This window comes from Polistes dominula, unplaced genomic scaffold (assembly GCF_049000335.1).
Source record: "Polistes dominula isolate Pdom_NZ unplaced genomic scaffold, Pdom_raw_medaka contig_12, whole genome shotgun sequence".
Taxonomy (NCBI): domain Eukaryota; kingdom Metazoa; phylum Arthropoda; class Insecta; order Hymenoptera; family Vespidae; genus Polistes; species Polistes dominula.
This window is the reverse complement of record NW_028301116.1, coordinates 4067969-4081187: the sequence shown is the minus strand read 5'-3', so window position 1 is coordinate 4081187 and position 13219 is coordinate 4067969.

The following is a 13219-nucleotide window of genomic DNA, read 5'->3' as shown; positions in this document are numbered from 1 at the left end:
AAGAGAGAGAGAGGAAGTAAAGGAGAGAGAGAGATTGAATATATTATTACAACGTAACTCAACCTACGCTTCTTAAGGCCAATACTAGGTCGAGTTTAAATTTGTAATATTCTACGAAATGATATTTCTTCAACCGCAGCAAGAAAAGTAATTAATTTTGAAGAGATTTTGTAATAAAGTTCTAGTACAATTTTCTCTTGTCAATTCTTAATTCGCAGTGTTGAAATTATATTTTTTAAAATAATACACAATGACTTATTCATTGTACCGAGTTTTTGAATTATTTAAATATCATACTTTAAAACGTTTGGATTATTGTATAAAAAAATTACAGAACAAAAATGTATTGAGTTTTTCTACGAGGTAATTAAATTCATTTTGAAAAGATTTGTAAGAAAGTTCTGGGATATAATTTTCTTTTATTATTTTATAATCCGTATCAGATCTAAAAATAAAACTAAGTAACCTTAGTCCGTCAAGTTTTTCAATAATTAAACGTACTAAGGTTGTACTGTGAAAAGATTGATAGATGTTGTTGTATCAGTCTGTTGTGATAACGTTTAAAGCCTGATTACAAGGATCAATAAGTTTATTTCGAGTACACAATATCGATAAAGGATTTCATTGTGAATTCTAATTGTAAATTCTACTTGTTAGGAACGATCGTCCAATAACGTGTGAATATAATTGACAATAGATGTTGTCGTTATAATAGTGAGGTTAAGTAAGTACTTTGGTAATGTGAAGGGTCTTATACGTACCATTTCTCATGAGGGCTAACCTATTAAATGTAAAGTTAGATATGAAAAGTGGTTTAAAGTATTCAACTTTGTAGATAGAATTTTAAATATGATGTATATGCATGTCATGTTAGAAGACATCTCGAAGAATATTTTGAGGTAAAAATATTCAAGGAGATACTTGTTCTTCTTCATCGACAAGAAAGAAAAAGTAACAACTTCTTCTATCTTCTTTCTTCTACTTCTACGTTACTTTCTCTTTTTTTTTCACCACTACTTTTTTCATTGTCGTCACGTCAGAATTTGTTCTTTTTCTTATGGTCAAACTTTTTCATACTTCGTTGAAGAAAAGTTTTTCTTTCTCGAGGCGTGAAAGAAATCTTTGAGAGGGATCCAATTCTTAGTCATTTTTCTTTCTTTTTTCTTACGGATCATTTCGTTCCTTTCTCTTAAGTTTTACTCTTGTTCTTTTTCTTTATTGTTTTAATAATTCTTGTTTCTCTCTCTCTCTTTTTCTTTAAATTCTCTTTCTTATCATCATCCTTCCTGTTCTTCTTTTTTGTTACTTGCTAGATCGTTATCATCAATAATTTGCATGTTCCATAACTTTGACACCTGTTGAAATTCACTCTGGTTCTACCATCATCAAATATAATGCACACATACATATACATTCATGCATATCTCATACATATCTCATATATGTCTCTTTATCTTTCTCTCTCTCTCTCTCTCTCTCTCTCTTTCTTTCTCCATGTATGACAAATGCAAAGAGAAATATAATTTATTAAACCGTAATGCATAGTAATACATGAACACGATAAACCACAATGTAATTTGCGCATCGTTAAATTTCCAAATAGCTTCCACTGTGTCTATCAAATTATTCATACCGATAGATGGAAAGATAGTTAGATAGATAGATAAATCGAATAGCATTTTATTCGTTAAAAATTGATACACTTCAATTTTATTATATTCTTCATTAGTACCATCACGGTCATCAATTCGTCAATTATTACCAAATAAAATTCGGTATTTTATCTGAACGCGAAATTATTCTGCAACTATGTAGTACATTCGATAATCGATTACACGATCAATTTTTAATCGAACTTTTAAAACCACGATTGATCAAACAAATAACAATTTTCAATCGTATTACTACAAATCGTTTTTAATCGAAATGTTTAATTACTCAACACTAATTGTTAATCGTTTTGTTTTAGCTTTAAATTATTTGCAAGCTTCGTAGGTTGCACGTGATTTGAATACACTGTTAAACGAAAGAGAAAAAAAAGATATGAAAAGGTAATACTAATACTACTTTCTTTGTGGTGTGAAAAGCGTGCTCTGAATACAGATCTTTGCATTTGTAGGAAGCACGGCATTTTAATAAGAAGCCTCCAGCATCTTCCTCTACTATGTGCGTTAGTATCCCTTTTGAAAAAATATTAAAATAATATATTTCCTCTCTTTTTTCACTCCCCTTTTTTCCTCAATATATTTTCACGCTGTTATTTTTTAATTTTTTATTTCTCTTGTAATTGTGAAATAACGGAAGCATAACAAAATTCTTCCCTGTAAAATAATTTTTTTGTTCTTTTTTCATAAAAATAAGTATGTATTCTTTTTTCAAAATTATTCAAACGATATTTTTTTTTTTTTTATTGTTCAGTTATTCTTTTTCTATATTTATTTTTATTTTAATTGAAAATGGAACACTAGTATTAAATTGATCCTACATTTTGTAATATGATTTTAGATTTTTTTTTCTTTTACTGTTATTCTTTCTCAAAAAATATTGAAATAATAACTTTGTTTGTCTTCCATTGGGTTTTTTTTCATTTACATATATATATATATATATATATATATATATATATATATATATATATATATATATTTTTATTTCCACAACGTTCCACTACTTTTTTTTCTCCTTTATTTATTTTAATTTTAATTGAAGTATAGAACACGAATGGTAAAATTGATCTTCCTTTATTTTTTCCCGTTTCATTTTGATTTCTTTTCCTCCATCATTGATTCTTCGTACTACAGGTCGGTGTTCTTTCTACAAAATATTGAAACAATATATTTTTTATTTTCTAATTTGTTTTTTTCTTTTTTCCCCAACGGATACACAAAACGCGTTCAAATATTTTTTCGTTTTTTAATCGAGAAATAAAACGAGCATGAGAGAGAGAGAGAAAGAGAGAGAGAGAAAAGTTGATTCTATTATTTTTTTTTTTTATTTCTATCGTTCTTGATATTATGTTTGTACCGTTTATCCAAAATATTCAATTAAATAATTTAATATATTTCCTTTCTCTCCTTTTTTTCTAATTTGTCTTCATTTCCAATGTATTTGCAAAAGGTTCTACTTTATTACACACTTTCAATTGATAGAAATATCACTGAACATGAAATCAATTGTTTAAAATTTTATTTTTATTTCTTTCTATCGTTCTCGGTATCCTTTATAAAAAAAAAAAAAATATTTCCGCCCACTCTCTCTCTCTCTCTCTCTCTCTCTTTTTTTCTTCAATTTTTCTTTCTATCATAAATGTATTTGCTGTAGAAATATTTACAATATATTTCTCATTTTAATTTAGAAATAAATGTAGCGTGAGAAATCGTTCCTCGATATTGTAACGTAGTTTTATTTTATTTTTTTATTTTTTTATTACTTTTCTTATTCTTTATATCTTTATTACTGTCAACGAGTTTTTTTTTTTTTTTTTTTGAGAAAAAGAAACATTAATATAGATAAAAACAACAACAACAGAGACAGAAAATGAAAGATAGATAGATAGATAGATAGATAGAAAAGAAAGAAAGAAAGAGAACAGCAAAGGGAGGAATGTGCGACATATATTTTTTTTTGTCTTGGATCACAAGTGGCCATTCCAAGTTGAATTGGATGACAAAAGGCAGGTCGAAAGGCATGTTTACAGACAACCACTACCACTAAAGCTTTCTTTTGATGTACCACTTTATGCGGACTAACGACTTATGCTGATCATCGCTACCGCTTACCACCAACAATAGACAGGGAGCTTACAAAGCTTGCATCGTTGAACTTTGGCATAGTGCAAAAGGGAATGAGCAATAACCAATCACATTCGAACTTCTATCTATAGGAAATGTGTATCAAATTAATTTATCTAAATAATAAAAATACAATATTCGACATTTCGATACGTCATTCTCGTATCATTTCCGATATCGTTACATTATTTTCATGTTTCCAAAGAAATCATTATTATTATTATTATTAATTATTATTATTATCAATCTCCGCGATGGGAAATTTCATTCGAAAATTAATTAATTCGGGAAACGTTTCTGGACTTCCAATCGGAATTTCAAATCTCATTAAATTCGTTTTATCATTTCAATAGTTTCTATGTGTATTTATGTGACTGAGAAAGAAAATTTATCATTATAAAGGGTTCATATTTATTGGATTGGTATTAGAAATATATTAATCTTAACATAATTCTGTCAATCCCTTTTTAAACCTTGTCATAGTTACATAGTTTATTTAGAAAATAATTGACTTATAATTTTACCAATATTAATCATATAAATAGAAATATATTAAAAATTTGGAAAATAATAAATTGATTACGTCATTAGATAGTTTCTATATTTATAGGATTAAGGGTGGAAACGTATGGCTTAAGAGGGTTCGTATTTATTAAGTTGGTATTAGAAATAAATTAATTTTAACCCACAACATGACGAAATCTTGCCATTTAATTTAGAAGAAATTAACTCATCAAAAAATTGTGTTAAATGAAAATTAGATAATAACAGGATTAAATAATATATTATATATAAAAAAATAATAAAGGATGATCAAATATTGCTCATATAGAATGAAAGAAATATAACCGAGATTTGTCAACACATATTCGGATGAATCACCGAATCCAAATTTAGATGTCTCATGGGGGAAGGGGAAAATCTATGTTTCCTGTCGTGGCAACACGAATCTTCTTTGCTATATGGTTCGAGTCATGTACAGCGTACTTTGTCAATGGTGTCCCTTAACTCTTATTCCTATGTCTAACTATGATCGTTATGATATACCATTCGTAATGTATGAGACTAAATTACACATCAATGTTAGTAGATATACTTTCTATTAAAAAAACATCGCATATCGTAATTTCTAAATATATATTCTCCAAAATTTTATATCAGGGTTATTAGAAAAGATTTTCACTGGAAAACTTTTTTTAAACGTTAAATATAAATATTACGATCATATGAAAAAGAAAAAGAGAAAATATCTGACAAGTAGAATTGTCATAAATTATCGTTCAGTTAAAACTCAATTTTTCTATTTAAAAATGTTTATCTATATTTTTTTTTTTATTTATAAACAAAACGCATCGATGTATCTAAATATATTTTTGAAATTTTTAAATTATGGTTGTTAAAAAAAATATTCATAGAATCAAATTTCTCAACACGTCGAATTTCATTTAATTAGAATAAATAAAAAAAGAAACATATCAAAAATTATTACCAGTTGTAAATTACTATTTAATTTCTTTTTACTAATAATTATTCATTTATTTCTTTTCTGTTGCTATTAAAAAGAGAAAGAAAGAGAGATGTATATCTTAAAGATTCTTCAATTGATCAACTGTTGCCTGTTGCTGATATCTGCTTATTTTGGCACCGATTCAGAAAGAGACTAATAAAAAGAGCATTCTCCTAGTAAATGGTAACAGGAGTTTATGTCGATCAAAAGAAAGAAATAAACTAGATTCATCATACGTTAGGACAAATATTTTATCCAGACATATTTTCCTTCTCTCTCTCTTTCTCTCTCTCTCGTGACTCTCATGTCTCTCTCTTTTCCTCTCATATCTTTTTATAATACCAACTATGTCTACGTTTAATGGCTTTAATGTTGAAAACACCAGAGATAGAAAAGTACATTTATTTTCGGAACGACTCTTTGCACTCTTAAAACATATATACGTATACATTCATACACGTACACACACATATGCATACACTTTTTCAGATATTAACACTTTATCGTGAAGAAAAAAAAACAAGTTTCTTTCGTTAGTTCTCTTAATGGCAACCAGTTTTAAAGCTATTTCTTTTCCAACAACTTCGCGGTATCGCATTTAAGTAGAAAAGATCGAGGAAAAAGTAACCAACTTTCTATTCCTTTTATTTCCACATTTATTCCGAACCATGTGTCATTGATAATCTTCTCCCAAATAGAGATACCCTCTTTAAAAAAAAGAAAAGATTAAACTTGGAAACAAATTTTCCAGAAAATGTTTATGCAACTTCTACATTTCGAGCCTATTCAAATTACTTAGAAAACTATTTGTTCAATACTGTAAAAGAAAATAATACAAAACTCTTTACCACCGCAACTAAAATCTGAGACTTACAGTAAGCTTACAAATAAAAAGAGAACCAGTTGAAATACATTGAACATATATATCACTCTCTCTCTCTTTCTCTCTCTCTCTCTCTCTCTCTCTCTCTCTCTCATTCTCATTCTCATTCTTTTTTTTTTCTTATTACAAGAACGTTTCACGGTTGCACGCGTAGACGAGCAGTTCACTAACTCGTCATTTCGTTTTACGCTGTGTCGCGTAAAGTACTATTACAAAGCCGTCATATACGTAAGCTTGGACTAGTGTACCCAAGTATAATAGTATATATATACTTCACACACATCTATATATAAATATATATATTTACACGTATACACATAAAGTTTCGCCCCTGAAACTAATAGATGGCACTAAAGATTGCGTCCCATTTATAACACGCGAACTTGGGTACCCTCATCCCCCATTCCCCCCTCCTCCTCTTTCTTTTCCTCCTCATACCACATCCCTCTTTTTCACGTCCTTCTTCTCCTCATCCTCCTCCTCATGTGTTGTCGTCTCTTTCTCTCTCTGTCTCACTATACTACGTCAACGCTACGTTCATCTCTTCAACCACATGTTACCATCCCTCATCCCCTACTTCTAGGATCTTATCTATGGATATGTGTATCTATGTGTGTGTTTACGTGTATATAGAAACGATTTATATACATATAACACAATTCCCTATTCCCTGGCAAAAGGTGTCTTCCCCCTTGCACTTCTTCTATCGTTGTTTGAAGTTTCGGACACGTGTAACACGTACACATACATATATATAATGAATTAAGGGTTCGTTGCATGCACCCTCAAAACTACTGTTCAAAAGACAAAGAGAGTAGCGAAACGTAACTGTCGTGAACGATTTCCGTACGGAATTGGGCACTTTCTGTAGAATGAGAGATTTGTATCGCATGGAAGAGATTGTTTATGATATTTTGAAGAAGACAAAAAAATGAGAGACTGTAATATTTTAGGTTTTTAAGTTCTTAAGTTTGGTATTGTCGTGATAGTTATTGTTAGGTATTTTCTTGGTAAATTTTCTTGACGTTAGTGAAAAGAAAGAGAAGAGGAAGAGGAGAATAGACCAGGAAAGTTATGTTATTATTTTCCCTCATACCTCTCTTACCTCTTCCCTCGTATTCATCTTCTTCTTAATGCAAGTAAGCCCCGTCTCTTCGGTAATAGCTTCTTACGAAGAGGAACGTTTTATCGTAAAGAAGCGGCAACATCACTTGCTAGAAAATTCTGCCATCGTGGGATAACAAAATCTGAGTCACGATAATGTCCTATGTCGGGTAGTAGTATGACGCAGAGTAGTAAAAGAAGAAGAAAGAAAGAGGAAGAGGAAGGAAGGAAGGAAGGAAGGAAGGAAAGAAGGAAAAAAAGGATGAAAGAGCTGAAAGACAGGAAAAGAGAGAGAGGAGATGATGGTGGTGGTGCTAGCGGTGAAAGAAACTAGGAAAAGTAGAAGAAGAAAAAGAAGAAGGACAAGAACAAGAACAAGAACAAGGGGTTGGGTGGTGGTTGGGTGTGGGATGAAAAAAGGGGGTAGAAAAAAGCATCGCGATAATGGTCGCACGGAGCCACAGGTTTCCCAGACGTACGACCCTCACCCTGTCATCCTATAGGCCATTCCTAACTTGCTCTTTCATGCCTCCCTAGTTTCTCTCTTGTCCCCTTTTTCTACATAGATGCTGCCTTTCGTTGCCTCCTCGTCGATCTCACTACACCTACCATGTCTCCCTCTCTTTTTTCTGTTCCTCTTTCTCTTTTCTCTGTCCGTCTCGTTTGCGCTTTGAACAAACGGCGTATGCGCGTGCCACCGGGGCATGCTCCTGCTTGCCCTGCATCCCACCGTGGTGGTATTGATCCATGAGCGCTCCCTCCCACTCCCATCCCTCTTGCTCACCCAACGACAGGGATTGTCAACCCAGCTACCCCTCTCTCTAATTCCTGCCAGCCTTCCTTTGCCTGTTAGCTAGCTAGCTGACTTGCTTGCTTACTTGCTAAAATAGTCCTCTTCGTCCTTCCCATTCATCCACGTAAAAGTGTACGTGCTTCTCGAACGATGACTTCCCCTATCATATTTTAAATATACATATATATATATATATATTCCTATCACTCTCATTGTCTTTTATCATCATCCCTAAAATGCTAAACGTACGATAAAAGCCATAATCCCTTCTACCGTTACATAGCTATACACATACACCTAAATACACACAAAGGGATATAAATGTCATAAAGTATTTCCCCAATGATGAATCGAAAAATGGTTGAAGATCCCTGTTCTAGAGTTAAGTTGGTGAAAACGTAGGTTAGGGGTGGGGGTGGAGCAAGGGATGTTTGGGAGGAGGGGTGTAGGTTGGTGGTGTGCCGGTTGTGGTAGTGAGGAGTAAAAAAAAAGGGCCCGAACCCATGCCGGAACGCCTACCCACAATCCAAACTGAACCATCCACGCGGTATACTCTCTCTGTTCACTGTCTTCTTCGTTCAACTTTTTCTTTTTTTTCTTTTCTTTTTTTCGACTACCGTTCCATTTCATTTCTCGAATTCACTCCCTCGTAGAACGTTCGTAAGAGAACTGCACGCACGTTACCTACTCTCTGCCTACTCTCTCGAGTTCCGTGTTATCCAAGCACACACATAATGCGTTCACTCATGCTAAAACACGATGCCGCATCGACGGATTTTTTCAAATAATGGGCAACACATTCGAACTTACTCATCGATATTTTCCTTTTCTTTTCTTTTCTTTTATTTTCTTTTACTTTGAATAGACGGTTGTATACGATGGTAATGTAACATGAGTGTTGAAAAAGAACAAAAAATATAATGCAAATGAGGGAAAGAAAATAATACAGAAATTTGGTTGTTTTAAAGGGGTGCAGGGAAGAAGGGAATACATGAATTAAGATGATTATACAATTGGCTTCCTACCTTCCTTCCTTCCTTCCTTCCTGCCTTGTATTATCGGTGTTGAATCGGAAAAGGAATTCATTTGTAAAGGCAACGGCCAAACGCGGTTACCCTCGCGATTAGAGACAAGCAATTTGAAAGATAATGACTACAAACATGTGGTGGGTAACGTCAATGTGGAAGTAGTACGAAGAGGCGGACGCCCATTTTCAATAGGGCTTACTCCCCCCTCCGTGAAGAGTAGTAGCTTGATACTTTGCATAAAAGCACAGCGCGAGGGAGATGTGGACTTTAAAATACGTAAAAAGTTTCGCCTTCCTGAAACCTAAAAGGATATACACGTGTACGCATCATATACTTCCATTTACTACACATACATATATACAAATACATATATAGAAAAAGAACCTATCTCTTATTGTCATTTTTATATTTTCTTTTTATTTTTTTTTTTTGGTCCTTTTTATTTGTTTTTGTTTCTTTCTTTTTTTTCCGTTTGTTTTCACGAGAAGAGCATAGTCGGTGAAAAAAAAAAGAAAACTTTAATGCGAGTGTGTTCATCCCCCATTTGAAGAGAGACAAAAGGGAAAAGGATAGAAACAATAAAATATAGAGATAGAGGGGGTCAGAGAGGAAATAAAAAATAAAAAAAAAAGAAAAACAAGTAGATATAACCGTGGAATTTTTTAATTGGATATCTTTTCTAATTCGTTCGACGCAAAGGAATTACGTTCTATCCACGTCACGTATCACGTTCGAACGGAGATGCCGACTGAAATGTGGAACTCCATCTCCCGTAGGGATGTCATCCAATTAAAGTTGAAGTTGCGAAACTTGCGTATAGGCACTGTGACGTGACGTCACTTGAGAATGAGAAAGGAAGAAAGAAAAAGAGAGAGAAAGAGAAACATGCAAATCAAAATCATTCGATTGTGACAACACCAGATTATATTATCATTATTATTGTTATTATTATTATTATTATTATTATTATTATTATTATTATTTAATTCTTTTTTGTTATCATCTTTTCAAATTCAATATGTAACATAATAAGTATAATTAAATTCATAAGAGCTTAAAGTTTTATCATAAACCTAGAAGATTAAGTAGGTGTATAATATAATAAAAAAAGAAAAAAGAAATATTTGATAATTTTTTTTTATTAAATACAGTAAAACGTGGTTGTTTATATTAATTTATGTATGTGTTTTTTTCTTTGCTTTTTTTTTTTATTGAAGACCTAGTTAATCTCCGTGGATTAGAATAACGTCACTAAGCCTACCGTTTAAAGTTTTAATTAAAATCCTGCATTCGATATTATATATATTTATTTTTTCTCTGTATTTAAACTTTATTCATATTGTTTTTATTTGTTATTTTTATACCATAGTACTATAAATTAATTATTATCTATTTAAAATTTTAAAAATATTTGACTACTTTTACAAATTTGTCCTACGACTATAAACAGTTTAAAATTTTCTACAATGTTTTAAATAATCTGAGGATTTTTATTTAGTTTTAAATATTTTTGAATTTAACTTAACAATCAAAATTCTAAATATTTTGTTTATTTAATATTTAAATAAGTAACAAATTAATTAATATTTATATTAAATTGTTAGAAATAATTTTTTAACTTTACGATAAATGTATACTAAAAAAAAAGAATTAGCTTTTAATTTTAAACAAATTTGATGAATAATCTGAAAACGCGTATTTACTTTTAAATGTTAAAACCCTCTCTCTATCTTCTTCCTTTGATATAACCTGCGACACTCGAGTCTTTACTTATTGGATAGCAGGCGGAATGAACTCGCGATCCCGAGGGTGCGGAGTTAAGCGTTTGTACGAGAAGGAAAAAAGGGATAAAGGTAGAAAAGATATGAAGAGGTGGATGGGAGGGTGAGGAGGAGGGAAAGGGAACAGGGAATGTATTTCTGGCTGCCCACTAAACCAACTATCATTCCGATCCGATGAAAAGTAACATTTATATGCGTGATTAAAACAACTCAAATGGTTCAACTTCGAATGTACTCAAAGAAATAAAATATATATGTATATATATAATTTCGTATCAATGAAATTTATTCAACATTAGTAGCTATTTTTAGTTTAATATACCTATAACAAATATGTAATGTTTTAATCATCGTTTAATAATGAAATAATTAAGTTAGTTAATTATTTAATAATTACATTTACATTTATTTAGTAATTAATATAACATTTTAATTAGTTAATTATTTAAAATAAAATTGACGATATTAAAATTAACATTTATTTACGATGATGAAAAAGATTGAGTAACCTTTAACGATATTTTATCAGTTTGCATATCGACAAAAACGATCTAACTCGTTACACTCCTTTTAATAACCCTTTTCATATCGTCCTTTGTCGTTACGGAACACGAAACTCCTCTAACTATTTGTTAAGCACTTACATACATTTGTACTTATGTCCTTTATATTACACCAATTAGCTATTATTATTCTTATCTATTTTTTTTAATTCGTAATTCGTAATTTTGTAATTTCGAACATCTTTTATTCGAGTTTAATTATTTTATCTTTTTTCTTTTAAAATAAATCGTTATTCTTTATTAATATTTTTTGAAAGAGTGAAAATGTCTACTTTTGCAAAAAAGAAAAAATTAATTTAATTTGTATCAATATTTTGAGTTAATATCGAATATTCGCTATTCGTAGAACAGACGTTACGATTTATATTACTTTATGTTATCTGTGTCAATTACAAATCCTTTTGAAGAATTAACGAATTTTTTGTAGATTCCGTTAAAATTTGAAATTTATAAAAAAAAAGAACGAAAAAATCCAAGCTCGCAAAAAAATGACACGAGATTTCTCTCGTACAATTTTTTTTACTTTACTATCTACATGCTATGATGATGATAAATCGTTCGTGTTGTTATACGAAGTCAAACGCAAATATCGTGTTAATGAAACGCGATGCAAAAAAATGAAAGCTGAAATACATAGGTACTCTCTTTTAACTATCCTACATTCAACCAAACCAAACCAAACCAACCATCCAACGAACGAACCAACCAACGAACTCGAACAGTACTAGGGATCATAACGTTTTTAATTTCACCTTATTCGAGTAGCATGAGATTTTTTCTCACTGGAACATACACACACACACACACACACACACACACACACACATACATTTACTATTCGTATGTCCTAAAGTGAATTTAATCAAGTTAATTTTCAAACGACATTTACAAACGTTACTTTATATTTTCGTTTCATTACATGAAAAAGTACGAGTATGTTCCACGTTTGTTTGCTCAGATATACCAAAAGGATTTTTAAAACTTGTTAAGCGTTTAAACGAAATATAAATGTGTGTGTGTGTGTGTGTGTGTGTGTGTGTATGCATGTGCATATTATTTATATTAATTATTTTTCAAGAATTATGAATATTAAGAACAAAATTCCTTAGTCTCATTTTTATTTTATTTTATTTTTCTCAAGATAATTCTATAAGTCGATTGTTTCGATGATACGAAAGTATTATTCAATCGCAGACGTGTATTATGTCTGTTACATATTCCAAAGGATAAAAAAAAAGGAGTAAAATAAAAAATCGAACGCACATTGATTAAATGGGGGGGGGGGGGGAAATATGAAAGCAACAGAACAAGCTCTCTCTGTCGTAGAATAAAGCTTTCTCACTCGTAATACTAAATCAATATCTGGCGGTAGGGTGAAACGTGTGTAGTACTGGGTCTTACAAAAGACAGAGAAAGAGAACTCAATCTTACGAAAATGATCCTTTAGTTTTGTTAATCATTTTCTTTTTGATTCTTTTTTTTCAAATTCCTAAATTTGAAATTTATTGTTTTAATAAAAAAAAATACAAATTATTTGTTTTAGTATTGAAAACTAACGGACAAAAATCCACAAGCATGAGCTTGCAAACTAGCCCACCTTGGATTTAATCGAACGCATCCTCGCAGATGCACAGGTATATGTTAACACACAGATAAACGTTTACTTAACCATAATTTCTCTAAAAGCTCTTTTATTTTTTATTTTTACGTAGACAAAAGATTCATCGTTTTAGTCGATCCCTAACGTGACCCATTTGTTCTTAATGCAG